Here is a 15,305-nt window from a genome sequence, read left to right as displayed (position 1 = left end):
TAGATTCTCTCTTCTTCCAGTCCATATGCGAGAAAGTCATCGATCCCGATGACGCGGATTCATTGCAGGACCTCGTTGTAACCTCTCTTTGTCGGTTGGAAATGTATTTTCCACCCTCTTTCTTCACTATCATGATTCATCCGACCATTCACTTGGTTAGGGAGATTTTGTACCTTGGGCCCGTGTACTTGAGATACCAGGATCCTTTCGAAAGATTGATGAAAGTCTACAAGGACTATACATCTAATCGGTATCGTCCGGAAGGTTGTATTTTTGAACGCGCTATTTTAGACGAAGCTCTTTCATATTGTTACGCTCATCTCTCCCCTGAGGAGTTGATTGGCGTTCCTAAGAATCGTCATAGTGACTGGATGACCGGAAAAGGTATTAGGGGTCGGGTTGAAAAAATTGTGACACGTGAAATGTTGCATTTAGCACACATGTATGTGCTAAACAACGAAGATGAGGTGCAACCTTATATTCAACAACACAAAGATGAGCTCAAATACGATCACCAAAACAAGACCGAGAAGTGGATTGCGAACGAGCATACGAAGACGTTTCCCGAGTGGTTTAGGAATATTGTCTTACAATTATCGATCAAACTGGTGATGACATCTCTCCTAGGTTACTACGTCTTGGTTTAGGTCCAAATGCCGTAGTCACCTTTTACAACAGTTTTGCCATTAATGGATATACTTTTTACACCCGCGAGCAAGATGAGGTGAGCACAATGCAAAATAGTGGTGTGAGTTCTGAATTTGAGGCAATGCACTTTGCTACTTCAAAAGATAAAAAGCCTATTTGGGGAAAATGCCTTTATTATGGTGTTATTCAAGAAATATTGGTACTAGATTACATTGATTTCACACTGCCTTTGTTTCGATGTAACCGGGTTGATAACAACATCCATTGTGTCCGAAAGGATAAGATGGGATTTACGTTGGTCAATCTGGGTAAGGTTGGCAATAATAAGGATGATCCTTTCATAATGGCATCCCAAGCTAAACAAGTGTTCTATGTCACCGATCCTATGGATAAGAAGTGGTCTTTGTACTTGTCTATAAGGAAAAGAAGGAGTAGTCCATCCGATAATGATGATGATGATCGGGATGTCGTTTTTGAGGGAATGGATCGATCTACCACCGTATCTTATTTCGACGATGTTGACACCGATCACGAGGACACCGAAAGCATCTATATGCGTGATGACCATGGTGAAGGTATTTGGGTTAACGAAGAAACTATGACATCCAAGAAACGTCCCCGATCCCGAGATAGTTCATCGGGACATGTACAAATATGCAAGCATCTTTGGTGTAAGTTGTCTTATTTTCTTGATCTTATTATTAGATGTGGATCTTTGGTGTTGAAATTGCTGAATAATGTTGCAGTATGTATTGTTACAGTTTGGACCGTAATGGAATTACATAATTTTTTAAAAAAAGAGGTTCAACAATAACAACGGGTATATTTAAATTACCCGTTGTTAATACTTTCAACAACGGGTGTAGTACCTCTACCCGTTGTCAATTATTTTTTTTGACATATTTCATTTTGGCGCAAATTTGGTGAAACTATATTACAACGGGTATATTTTAACCGTTGTAATAAAGTTTTGACAACTGTTGACTTTTATTGACCCGTTGTTATTAACATATAACAACGGTTACGCTTGAGAACCCGTTGTTAATAGTTTGTCTTAATAAAAAACTAATATAGAAACCCATCCAAAGATGCCATACACAAACACACACAACATTATTACTCCAACCGTTGGTATCCTGTGTTAATCCTTCTCTCTTCCTCGCTTTTTACATTCTCGTCGCCGGCCGTCGCCCAGTTTCCGACGCCCAGATTCCGTTGCCTTCCCTTATCATCCTGCTCGTTCTCTTTATCATCATCATCAACAGGTATGTTCACTTTAATTTTGTGTTTCGTCATTAGGGTTTTAAGACGATCATCTTGTTTCTTTTTCCATGCATCTGTTTGTTTTTCGTCTTCTTTGTTATCTTTATCATCCCGCATCATCTACTTTACTCCTCTTATCAGGGTTTAGGATTTTAGAAGCTCAATCTGTTGTTTTAAGTTTTCATTCCTATTAGGGTTTAGGGTTTTAGATAATACTCTGCATGTACGTTGTTAAGTTGTTCATATCCAGCTATATCATTCATATTTGGTTTTTAGGATTATCATGGGTGAAAAACGTAAAAGAAGTCAAAAGAATAATGAGCCTGGTGATAATAAGCCTGGTGAGAGGGTGCTACGAAGTGCAAGAAAGTCCTTGCGACTATAGCCGCTAAAAGTAGTTCGAAATAACATGGAGTGAGAAGGGTTTCCCTCTTTGGTCCAAATGCGGGTCTTTTCTCCAATTGGATTGGTGCTTGCACAAGACAGTTTGTGCCTATCCATTTAGAGGATGTTAAAAGTTTGAATCCAAAATTGGCGGAGTTATACTTGGCTCGTATAAAGGAAGGCTTTATTATACCCGATGAAAGTCATGATGAGTATTTAATGCATAAGGCATCCGATGTCCACAGGGCGGTGGAAGTGTGGCGTTGCTAGGGATTGGTTGTATGTGGACAAGGCAACGGGGAGATGCGTAAGAGCCCACCGGAAAACAAGTGTCCCACCATCAAGCGGGAAGAATGGGATCTTTTCAAAAGATGAGAACTACGAGAAGTTTCGAGTTAAATATCCTCGCCTTTTAACGATTTACCTATCATTTTTTTAATTAATGAGTCCTTTATATAATATTTTTATTATCTCATCTACTTGCGCTTCTATATAATTATTTGAAGGCCGTTAGCAAAAGAAATCGTGCTAACATTTCATGCAAGAAGGGGAAATTCTATGGTTCTCGAGGCGGTTACAGAAAGATAGAAGAGGACCTCGTAAGTAGCATGCATTATTCCTCAGCCTGTGAGACTTTATTTTTTTAATCACACTTGGACTTGCATTGATACACATTTACGTGTATAAATGTTACCATGTTAATGTGTAGGTGGCAAAGGGAGTGAAAGAGGTGGATCGGCATGTAACTTATAAACATGGGCACACGCCTAAAGGATCCCGGTCGTCGCATGACAAATACGATGAGGAAGTTTTGGCCAACATAGTAAGCATTATTTTATTTAGACGAGTTCATTACTAACTTTATTATTTTAGTCACAAATATAATTTGAAGTTTATTTAATATATTATAGGATAACGTATTGAAAGAGGTAGAAGAAGGGAAATTCACTCCCAGTGGTCGTAATGACGTTCTTGCTAGAGCGATCGGCCAACCCGAACATCCAGGTCGTTTGAGGGGCGTCCCGTTACAGGTTGGAGTAACGAAATATTATGGGAAAACTGCCCAGATAAAGAAGAAAAGGAAGACTAAGTCTGAGAACGCTGACATGGTAACATTTATTCTATTATTTTCATTTAAGTTCAATTCACATGTTATTGTTGGGATAAAAATTGCTGACACATTACATTCTTGGCAAGCGACTTGATTAATGGCATCCGTACTACTAAAGCTGAATGTTGGAGGTAAGCTTTCCGAAGAAGAAGTGAAGATGATGGAGGATGTCATTTCTAAAGGGGGTAATAATAAGGTACAACAGATTGGTGAAGAGGCCGCTACTACCTTGGCAATACATGAGAAGGAAGTATCGGTCAACGAGATTCAGAAAGATCAGGTACCTAATAATGCTTCTGAAGTTGTAACAACTAAAGCCGATCAGGTACCTAATATACTTCCTTATTTTTCTTTTGTTTTTTTTTGGGTAAGATCGGGGGTGTGTTCACTTTGCAACTTCGACATGGTGCCATTGAATTGGTTAATTTTATTAGGTAAATAATGGGTCCGAAAAGGAGATGCAACTTGATGAGAAGACGGTGATGGAAAACAAAGATACATCCCCTTCAAGTCAGTTCCTGTTTTCGTAAGGTATGCATGAAGTGTTTAATTAGTTAAATTTATATGAATGCTGAAGTTTGTGCAAAAATCGGCCCGAGACAGAAAGCGTTTTTGCAAAATCTTTTGAATCTTTGAAGCGTTTTGCAAAGATATAATAATGTATGTATGTGTATATTCTTCAGGCCGTAAACAATAGGCCAGTTATTCTTGCTGACCCTAATAGAATCGAAAAGCCACGTGTGCGTGTTGGCCGGGGTCTCGTAGAAAACAAATCTGCAGCAGCGGAAACTGTAGTTATTCATGGCGAAAAACTTTTGCCGAATCATACAATAGTAGAGATAACTACGGTCTTTCCAGGCCATGAAAACTTTCCACCGCCTATCCCTGGGGCGATTCGTGACGACATTACCATTCTGGGAGATGCGCTTGGAAGTTTCATCCAATGGCCTAATACTCACATCTACTTGGCGAAGATATCTCCGCCGCCTCACCCGAGCAAATGGAAAGCGATTGGGGTTAGAAGAAATACCTTTATATATATATATGTGTTACATTTTTAATTGTTGAATGTTTTTATATGTTAAATTTATATGTTATTTTTTTTTTTGTAGGGAACAAAAAAGGCGGCTTTGGCGGATAAGCCTAAGTCCACAGACATGCCAACAACCTCGACTTCACAACAACTTGATGAGGTATGTATTTAATTAACTTCTCCATTTTTTTAAAAATTAACCTCGCCCCTTTATTTATATTTTGTCTGTATTTATAAAAAGCATGGTAATTTTGTGTAGGGGACAAAAAGACCGATAAGCCTAAGTCCCCGTCTTACACGCTACTACTACCTCATCATTAAAAGAGCAGTTGACGAGGTATTTAATTAAGTACGCTTTTATTTTTATTACTCCAACTAGGATATGTTACCTTTGGATTTTTTATTATTTTAATTATCTATACTACATGTGTAGGCTGGTGGTAGTAGCACCACATCAAAGACTCATTCTTTCCCGTGGTGAAAGTTAGGAGTATAAACTCCACAAAATATAAAGGGAAGGATTACATGGAAAAAGTAAGAACGGGGACGATGATGAGACTGTATGAGGAGGTGGCCATCGCATAGCCTCCGAGCAACCGATAATTATTCCGCTCGAGGAGGATATTCTAGGGGCCGAGCGCCAAGCGCTTATATCATGGGATCTGCTAGCCGTATGGGCTGGACTAGACCATTGATATATGCACACATATTTGTTTGGATGAAGTAAGTTTCTTAATAAATAATTTCATAGTCTAATATTCTGACTACTAGGTAGATAGTGTTTTAAATACCGGAATTAATACCGTAATAATGTAGGATATTGCAATTGAGAGTGATCCCCGAGAAGAATATTCCATCTGATCAATACGGATTCCTGTGCCCCTATGTTTTATCTTTATTTATTCCGGATTTCTCGTTCAAAGAACGGGTAGATTATATTGCTCAAAGAATTGACGACAACCAAGAAGCCGATTTTTGGCGCTTATAATGAAAAAGGGTAATAAACAAATTAATATTACGTTTCCCCCTACAATTGCATTTTCATAACTAATATATGTACTTGTTAATAATGATGATGTCTCTTGATGTAGGACTCATTGGGTGCTAGCAGCCATCATGCCGACAAAGAAAAAAGTTTTCTGGTTGGACTCTATACATCACCAACCAAGCGAGACTTTTAAGCGCTTGATTAATATGTAAGTTTATACTACTGATTTATTTATAATAACATTAAGTTTCAATTTTTATTTATAGAAAAAAGCTCATTTTTGCCCCTAAAAAAATGAGTTTCTGCCTCCTTTTTTATTTTTTAAAAAAGGGCCTTTGAGAAGAAAAGAGCAAACGAAAGCAGGATCAACCCACGAAAGATTCGATGTTGGCCCCGAATTTATTACGATAACAGGGGTACGTGCTCAAATACAATAACATTAAGTGCAAAATCTGTGTTTAATACTAATACAATACCTAAAGTTCAAGATTCTGATGTAAGCCTTCTCTCGTCTGATTGTTTTTATGTAATAATAGGCCCCTCGCCAGCCAGATAGCATACAATGTGGATACTACGCTTGTCGGTTCATGTTGGAGATTATTAGGCGAAGATATATCATTATTCCTCCAAAGGTTAGTAATTTAATAATGTGTTTATTACTTTTTTTAAATTAGAGCTAATGTTGTCTTGCTTGCTGCTATATATGCCATGATGTTGCTATGTTGTCTTGCTTGCTGCTATATATACCATAATGTCTTCTCTTTGTTTTTTCCGCAGATGCAATCAACCCGTCGAATGCAGTTGAGCGACTCAAATATAGATATAGACGAGGTAAGAGACATGTGGGGCAACTACGTCTTAGAATATGCATGATACTCGAGTTTAGATCAACTTATTAGTAAATTTTTTGTTGAAGTTAGGGAATGATTAGTTCATGTAAATTCAACTCCTTGTAAGTATATATATATATATGATGCAAATCTTGTTGTGGTTGAATTGAATCTATTGAGTTCGATGAACCCAAATTGTGATTTATCTTTGGTCTTTGGTATATATGCGGGTTTTGAATGGCATGAAACAAATTTATTTTTTCAAAACAATAGGAGTTCGTAATAAAAACGGTTACTAAAAAAAAACCGTTGTCAATACCTTTCACAACGGTTAATAAAAATAACACCGTTGTGAATGACATTCACAAATACGCGCGCATAATATTCAACAACAGGTTTTAATCAAAAAACCGTTGTTAAAACTCTTCACAATTTTGGAGGTAAAATTACAACAACGGGTATTAAACAAAGAACCGTTGTTACAAAAACTTTCAACAACGGGTATGTACCATAAACCCGTTGTCAAAATACTTCACAATTTTGGAGGGAAAGTTACAACAACGGTTATACATACGACAACCGTTGTTATATCATTCCCTCCAAAATTTTGAAACACTTTCCACAACGGAGAACACCCAACAACAACGGCTTTTAACCGTGGTGAATACTTTAGACAACGGTTTCACTAAATAAGCAAAACCGTTGTAAATACCTTCTACAACGGCCGCTTTAACAACGTCCGCTTTTTTATTTTACAACGGTTTTTACCCGTTGTTATAGGCTGTATCTGTAGTAGTGTAGTCGTCATATACGTACCAATACGGTAGTTTTGACATTAAGTAGAGTCGATTTGAAATCTGGGTCAAAACTTGTCTCCACTTTCAGATCCCGTTTCGTTCCGAATCAGAATACTCTAGAAAAGCATCACCAATATTTTTTTAGGATTAGAGTTCGACATAAACATCAGATCTAATAAAATAACCAAACTATATCTTTTTCTCGGAATCCGCGTTTACGCGTTCTTTTGAGTCAGAAGGAAACTCTCCAAAAGAAAACGCAGAAGGAGCAGCAGCTGTCGTGCCCTTTCCAAGGGTCCTGTCTTTTTGTAGTTTCAAAGTTCAACCCATCCTCTCATTTACGTAGCTATAAATAGAGACCTTCAGCATTATTTTTTGGTACGCGAATATCCCCCCTTCTCTTCTCTCTTTGCATTTTAAGACCATGCTATTGATACCGACAACTACGTGCTTGATGAATCGACAACGTAAGCCATAGTTTGACCAAATTTGACCAACTACACACTCACAATCTGTAATACCACATTTTTCTAAGTCCTGTTACTCGGCCGAATAGGGCTTACTCGCCCGAGTAATGCGTCGTGTGTTTCTGGTCAGGCTACTGTACATGAATACTCGGCCGAGTAAGGTAATACTCGACCGAGTAAGGGATACTCGGCCAGGAATTCTCAATACTCGACCGAGTATCCGGTCTGACGGGAACTATTTCCGTGGTTTGATTAAAGATAATTAGAGTTATAAATTACGATTAATAGTTTCACTTCTCACTTTTACCTAAACCTAAAACATTTCTACGTACTCTAATCATCTCTAAGATCTCTGAGATCTTTGATTATTCGTGAGTCCTTTTTCATTCCTCTCTTGCGTTGATTGTGTCGGTAAGTCACTAGTCTTATACTTTTTGTTAGTCTTGTCTTTTAGGGTTTTACCCTAGTATTGGAAGTTGTGGAAAAAGAGATGTTTTGCATGTAGTGATTGGATTATTATGATTGTTGCTAGGTGGAGAATTTGTAGAAGAGCAATTCTAGCTTTCATTGTTGACTCGTAATTGGATCTGTTTTCTAAGGTAGGATTTCCCTACTCAGAGTATTGAATAATTGATTTAAGATGTGATGTTGTGTTTTAATTGATATGTTAAGTGTTGTTGTTGATTGTATTCTGGAGTATTGGAGTTGTGATGGATTGATTATGATTGTGAGGTGCGTCCTCGGCTGAGTGGAGTCACTTGTGGGAGTGGCTTCACGCCCTTGATTCGCCCCTTGTGGAACCCGCCACAAAGGGGATGTGCATATTAAGGAACATGGGTTATTGCTTGTTGCGATGAGCGGGGCATAGGTGGGCAAGACTGCGGTCCCCCACTAGCGGTGTGGATCATTTGTTGCGGCAGTGATCTGGCAAGACTACACACTTAAGTGTGTAGTCAGTTATGTGGCATGATTGGGAAGGGTGAATGGTTGTGAAATAGTTGTTATCGATATTGTTGTATTTTGCTTATCTTAATTATGCAGTGAACTAACCCCGTTGTTTTGTAAAACTGTGGTTATCCATTCAGGGATGGTGAGCAGATTGTGACAGGTAAAGGTTGTCTTTAGTTATGGGGACGAGATGGAATGTTGATAAGGTTATTTTAAGTCGTATCACCTTAATCAAAATAAATCCTAGCTTAGTACTAAAAAAATAGCTAGCGGTAAGTCAGGGTCGAATCCACAGGGAGGCGGTGATTATCTAGTTTGTTTATATTTAAATCTGTCCTAAAGTAACAAATTGTGGGGATTTTGATTGTTTGTATGCTAACAGCTAATTGCAAGTAATTAAAAGACAAATAACAATAATATTAAAGAATCTAGGGATTCGGGTTCACTAGGTAGTCATCAAAGGGTGGAATTTAATTCATTGATTGAGCAATTTATATTGTTGAAAGTCATATGATCAGTCGATTCAATATTTCTTTTAGATCTAATTTAACATGTGATCGCTATCATTAAATTATCTCTATTCAATTATCGTGGCCTATACTAGTCTTAAGCCGGTCGGTGATAATCCTAGTTTATGCAAGACTAATTAATCAATTCTGATCAGTAATTAACTAATTATAAGTAATACGATAATCAAACAACAATTAAGAGCAATTTAACAATCAATTCATAATAATCTCTTTTCTAACAACCTAGATCCCCTTTCACCCTAGATTAAAGACTTAGATACTCATAGTAATAATAGTAACAACAATAACGATATAAGAAAACATAATTAAGAACATAAAAGATGAACAACTAATTGAAATAATAATTATTGAAAGATTAGAACAATACCGTAAAATAGCAATGTTTAGATCCGGAAGGAAGAACAATAAATAAACTAAACTAAGTATTTGAGAGAATTTTCTAAGGTAGCTATACTAAACTACTGAAATAAAAGAATAAAAATAACCTAGAGAACGAGTTTAGGTATTTATAGTAGTCATAACCAACTTAAGGAATTTTGCGGAATATTATGAAAACAAGTGGTTCCTCGATCGAGCCTAGGTGCACTCGATCGAGGCACCAATTCCCAGATACCCCAACTCTCGATATTGCAAAGTTTATTGATTAGGTTGGTTCCTCGATCGAGCCCAAGGTGTACTCGATCGAGCATGAAGTTCCTCGATCGAGCCTCACTGTACTCGATCGAGGCACCAATTTCCTACTTCGCGCACTGAACTTCAAACGGCCACCATTTCTTCGTTACTTGTCAGAAACAAGCGATTTTTGTGGCGTTGGAAAGATAAGAAGATAAGATTTCACCTCCAATTAGAATCACTTGAAAATCAGTTGTAGAATGATACTGTCGTTTCGTACCAAAAATAAATACCTAAGTTACTACTAACAGAAGTCAGCGGTAAGTAGGGTCGATCTCCACAGGGAGGCTAAGTTGCTATCTATCTGTTTAATTCGGTCTGTCAGGGTGTCACAGAAATGGGGGTTGAATTGATTGTGAACTAACTAATAGGCGAGAGAGAAATGAATGTAAGAAATTAACAGAAAGAGAAGGGAAATATGCTAGGAGTCGGTCTACCGTGGCAGCTATCAGATCTTATACTATCGGGAATACTAAGGCGATTAGACTATTGATAAGAAGAGCTATGGTCGTCACCTTTCGGTCCTTAAACCGCCCTAGAGCGTAAACAGCTTAACTTTCGCCCTCACTGCAATACCCTATTGTAATTAAGCAAGCCTTCCCTTCCAATCTTTCGATCTAGGTCGGGTTAACTAAATTTATGGTCTCCTGCATGCATTCATTTGACCGGATAACAATTAAATTGCCTAATACAATTCCTATCGCAAGACTAATCTATATAAGTCAGTTAAAACATCACTACCACGACTTCCCTAATCCTAACATACTACGCGGAATTAGCTAGACATGGAAATAAGGGGAATAAGCATAAAGGAAATAAGAATAATAAACATTAAATTAAAAAGAGAGAAAGGAAGAAGAATTACTGAATATAAAAGATCCGGAAAAGAAAGAGCAAAGTAACAGTGTAAAAGTGACAGAGTATTAAGACTAATTAGAGAGGAGAAGTCCCCTCATTATGTCGACCTCCTATCCTATTTATAAGAAAAATAGGATTATTAACCTAATTGCGGAAAATAAAGCTTAAAAGCCCAGCCCGTCAAGGATTGTTGCTCGATCGAGCACTTAAGGCTCTCGATCGAGTATTATTCCTTATCATTCCTCTCGATCGAGAACAATTCCTCTCGATCGAAGACTTCTTTCCCTTTAATCTCTCGATCGAGAAGAAGTAGCTCTCGATCGAGCAAATGGGCTCTCGATCGAATAGAAATAGTTCTCGATCGAGCACTTCTCAGCGCGTAATTCCTGCTTCGCGCACCAAACTTCAAATGGCTGCCATTTCTTCGTTACTTGGTCAAACAGGGTGATTCCGGTGGCATTGGAAAGCTAAAAGGACAAACTTTTATCTCCAATTGGAATCACCTGAATAGATATTGTAGAACTCGAGATATAGCTCTTAAAAGTAGGCACTAGCAATTTGAAGTTCTTCCTTTGCTCGCCTAGCTATCTTTCTTCTTTGCGCATCTCAAAATAGCTACATTCCGCTCCAAGTTAACTCTTCCTCCAAATGCATGCTAAAAGGGCGGGAAAAGGCTTGATTTCGCATCTCTAAGCTCATTCCTGCAGTTAATACAAGAACTTCCAAAGTATGCAATTCGGGGCATATTCGTAGCAAATAACTACTAAAATAGCATGAAGATGCGTGCAAGAATAGACTAAAAAGACTATATAAAATGCACGTATCAAATCTCCCCAAACCAACCTTTACTCGTCCTCGAGTAAACTAAAATGCAACTAATGGAACGGAAAAGATAACTCAGAGCTAGCTACAAATGCCCACTTAAGCCAATTTAATGCAAGCAAACTAACACCTATGACAAATAGTCAAATGCAAACGAGTTGTAAGATGTCTATAATAAAGCTGAACCTTTAAAATCGGACCCTCACGGGTCACTCTTCTCTCATGAAGCAAAGGGTGAACATATATATGTAAGAGAGAAAGAAAAATAGTCGCTCACCTAGACTACGACCCACATAAACATGCATGCAACTAATATGATAGACAATTCTAGTTACCGTACACATATTCCAACCAAACGAGGTCCTGTCACAGCCGAGGGCTTACAAAAATATGGTAAAGTGAGGCAATGGGTAAGAAAAGGCAAAACATTTATGGGAATGTGGAGGTATAGGTGATCAAGCTAGTACCTAAACAAAACCATATGAAACATATCCATTTCCAACTCAATTATGAATTAAGCACATGCCCCTTCATTTGGCATAAAATCTCACCAAACCAAACCAGAAACACTCCTCAAATGATATAAGATAGAACATAGGAGCAGAAACCGACTAATCAACAAACAACATCTCTTTTTTCAATTTTTCCTTTCTTTTTCTTTTCGGTTTTTTTTTTTGATTTCTTTTTTTTCGTTTTCTTTTTTTTTCAACTTCTATTTTTTCTTCTTTTTTCACGTCTTTTTTTCATCATCCTCCTTTTCTTCATAAATTACCAACTCCGAATCAACAGAATATGCGCCAACATTTGATACAATAGACAATATACCGCAGAACAATCTAAACTAGCTTGACAAGGCAGGCTAAATTTGGAATGTAGCTAAAGGTCAACAGACAAATTTGGCTAATGTGGAGTTTATGGGTAAAAATGAAAGAAAAGGGAAATGTAAGCGCCTCCCTGCATGCAACACCAACCACTAACCCGAATGTATGACGGCAAAAAGCAATTGAATTTCATATACGTGCAAATTGATGAACATGCTATGTAAGGAGTAACTACTCACAATCCTACATGAAACTGGTCACGAATGACACCAATTTATACGGCTCTAAATCTTAGAAATTATAAGTAGGTTGCCAAAATTTCAGGTCAAGTCTATTCGTTCAGCTAAATTAAACATTAACTCATAGATATGCAATAAGACAGAGCTAAAAGATAACAGTTCAATGCAAGGCTTAGGCAAAAAGACAATTGCAGAGCAATATCATCATGGAAATCTACTGTACCGACTCAACCTATATGCTAAAATAAACGTGAAATTTTTTGAATTTTTAACAATTTTCTGATTTTTTATGGAATTTTAAATTTTATGAAATAAATAACAATGCAAACAGAAAATTAAACGTGATAACAGAAATGCAAATAAAAACAATATGCAGACACAGATATGGATGCATAACCTCCCCAAACCAAATCGTACAATGCCCCCATTGTACCAAAACATGGAAAGGAAATGCAAACTAAAGGAGAAAGAGAGTAAAAGCGGAAAACTCACAAAAATGCGCGAATAAGGGGACCTCCCCAAACCGACCATGAACATGGGAGGTTGCTAAGGGCCCGGAAAACCGTCTCAGGAAGCTAATCCAAGTCAAAACGTGAAAGGGCATCCAAAATCAGCTCGATCGAAGAGAATTGTGGTCGATCGAGCTGATTTCTCATCTTGCAGGTGGTTGATCGAGTGGATGGAATGCTCGATCGAATGGATTTGGCAGCACAAGTGCTCGATCGAGTAGAAAAACTACTCGATCGAGTGATTCTCATTGTATCTCCTGCAAAAACGCAATGTAAACAGCCCGTAAACTAACTAGACAAGTAAACTGAGATAGTCTATGGTATAAAAACCATTTATTACAACTGAAAGTAAATAAAAATGCAAAATAAAATCGCCGGGTTGCCTCCCGGGTAGCGCTAGCTTCAGTCAGGTCCCAGCTCGACCTTCTTTTTCTTCGAGCCTCTATAATTAATCACAATCAAAACAGCTCAAAGCGCGCAGCAACCTGTCAAATAGCTGCGCATGTGCTACACAAAAGCATAAGTAGCACAAAAGTGGAATCAAGAAATAGGAAATGAAATTAAACAACCGTTTGAGTCTAACAAATTTCCTATGTGAGCTCCTAAATTTATCCACATAATAAAGGAGCGCGGGAGCAACTGTCAATATATTAGGGTCCCGATTCAGATTAACAGCTTTGAAATGACGAGGACAGTGAAAATTCGTTAAATTATGCGTCCACATATGAGAGGGTGTAGCATTAAAAGAAGGAGCACAAATTAAACGAGGCAATATACTGTTAAAACAAACAATAATGAAATTATCGCTTACTACCTCGGGTTGGTCGCTCTCAACGACGGAATCACTGACAAAGGAATGCATTACCTCATCCGTGCTAGGAGCAATTACCGTCTCAGCTTCTTCATCAACCTCCTCGGTGGAATCCATCCCGTAAATCGCAGCTTCAAGTGTATCCGACTTACTGAATAAGGGAGGTTCACCGTAACCGTATCATCGTCAAAATCGTCATCCAAAATGAACCCAAGTGACGAATTAAAGCTCCCAATGGCCAATTCAGTCGATCGAGCAAAATAGTCACTCGATCGACTACTTTCTTCCCGCATCTCACTCGATCGAGTAACAAAATCACTCGATCGAGAACTATCCTCCTGCATGTCACTCGATCGAGAAGAGATATTACTCGATCGAGGACTTTCTTCCCGTCTGTTGCTGATATCCCCACATACACTCTGGAAATACGATAGAAAGTCGTCATCCGAAATATAGAAATCATTTTCAGCATTGGGCAACGCGGGTTCTTCATGGGAAAAACCGCTCTTGGTCAAGTACACCTCTTCTGGTTGCCGATCATCCAACCCAGCTGTTAACCGAGCAATTTCAGACTGCGGCTCAGTGACTTGAGCACCCATATATCTATCATATTCTAGAATTAAGGATTTCAGCTCCGCGATTTCTTTTTTCTGTATATCACGAGGATCTTGTTGCGGTGGCCATTAATAGGATGGATGTGGTGGCATAACTACAGCTACATTGTGCTCAGCAGTACCACATCTCCAAGATTTCTTCCTTTCCCAACTAGCAGGTTTTTCAGCTTGGGCTTCAAACTGAGCAATTAGTCGGGAGACAGATGTCATCTTGGCAAGAGGGGTCGAAGGTACTCAAGCCTTCCCTTCGATAATCTCCCTCAGTAGCCTGTCTAATAAACCTGTAGGCCTATCAAAACAGTACTAAAGAAAAAGATAAGAACATCCTCAAGGTACTTAGTCTTCCTTTGAGGCGAAAGGGCAAACAAAATAAAACAGATAAAAAGCGTCGCCTCCCCGGCAACGGCGCCAAAATTTGATACTGTCGTTTCGTACCAAAAATAAATACCTAAGTTACTACTAACGTCGTCGGTAAGTAGGGTCGATCTCCACAGGAGGCTAAGTTGCTATCTATCCTGTTTAATTCGGTCCGTCGGGTGTCACGAAATGGGGTTGAATTGATTGTGAACTAACTAATAGGCGAGAGAGAAATGAATGTAAGAAATTAACAGAAAGAGAAGGGAAATATGCTAGGAGTCGGTCTACCGTGGCAGCTATCAGATCTTATACTATCGGGAATACTAAGGCGATTAGACTATTGATAAGAAGAGCTATGGTCGTCACCTTTCGGTCCTTAAACCGCCCTAGAGCGTAAACAGCTTAACTTTCGCCCTCACTGCAATACCCTATTGTAATTAAGCAAGCCTTCCCTTCCAATCTTTCGATCTAGGTCGGGTTAACTAAATTTATGGTCTCCTGCATGCATTCATTCGACCGGATACCAATTAAATTGCCTAATACAATTCCTATCGCAAGACTAATCTATATAAGTCAGTTAAAACATCGCTACCACGGCTTCCC

This window comes from Silene latifolia, chromosome 3 (genome assembly GCF_048544455.1).
Source record: "Silene latifolia isolate original U9 population chromosome 3, ASM4854445v1, whole genome shotgun sequence".
NCBI lineage: Eukaryota > Viridiplantae > Streptophyta > Magnoliopsida > Caryophyllales > Caryophyllaceae > Silene > Silene latifolia.
This window is presented reverse-complemented; position numbering follows the sequence as displayed.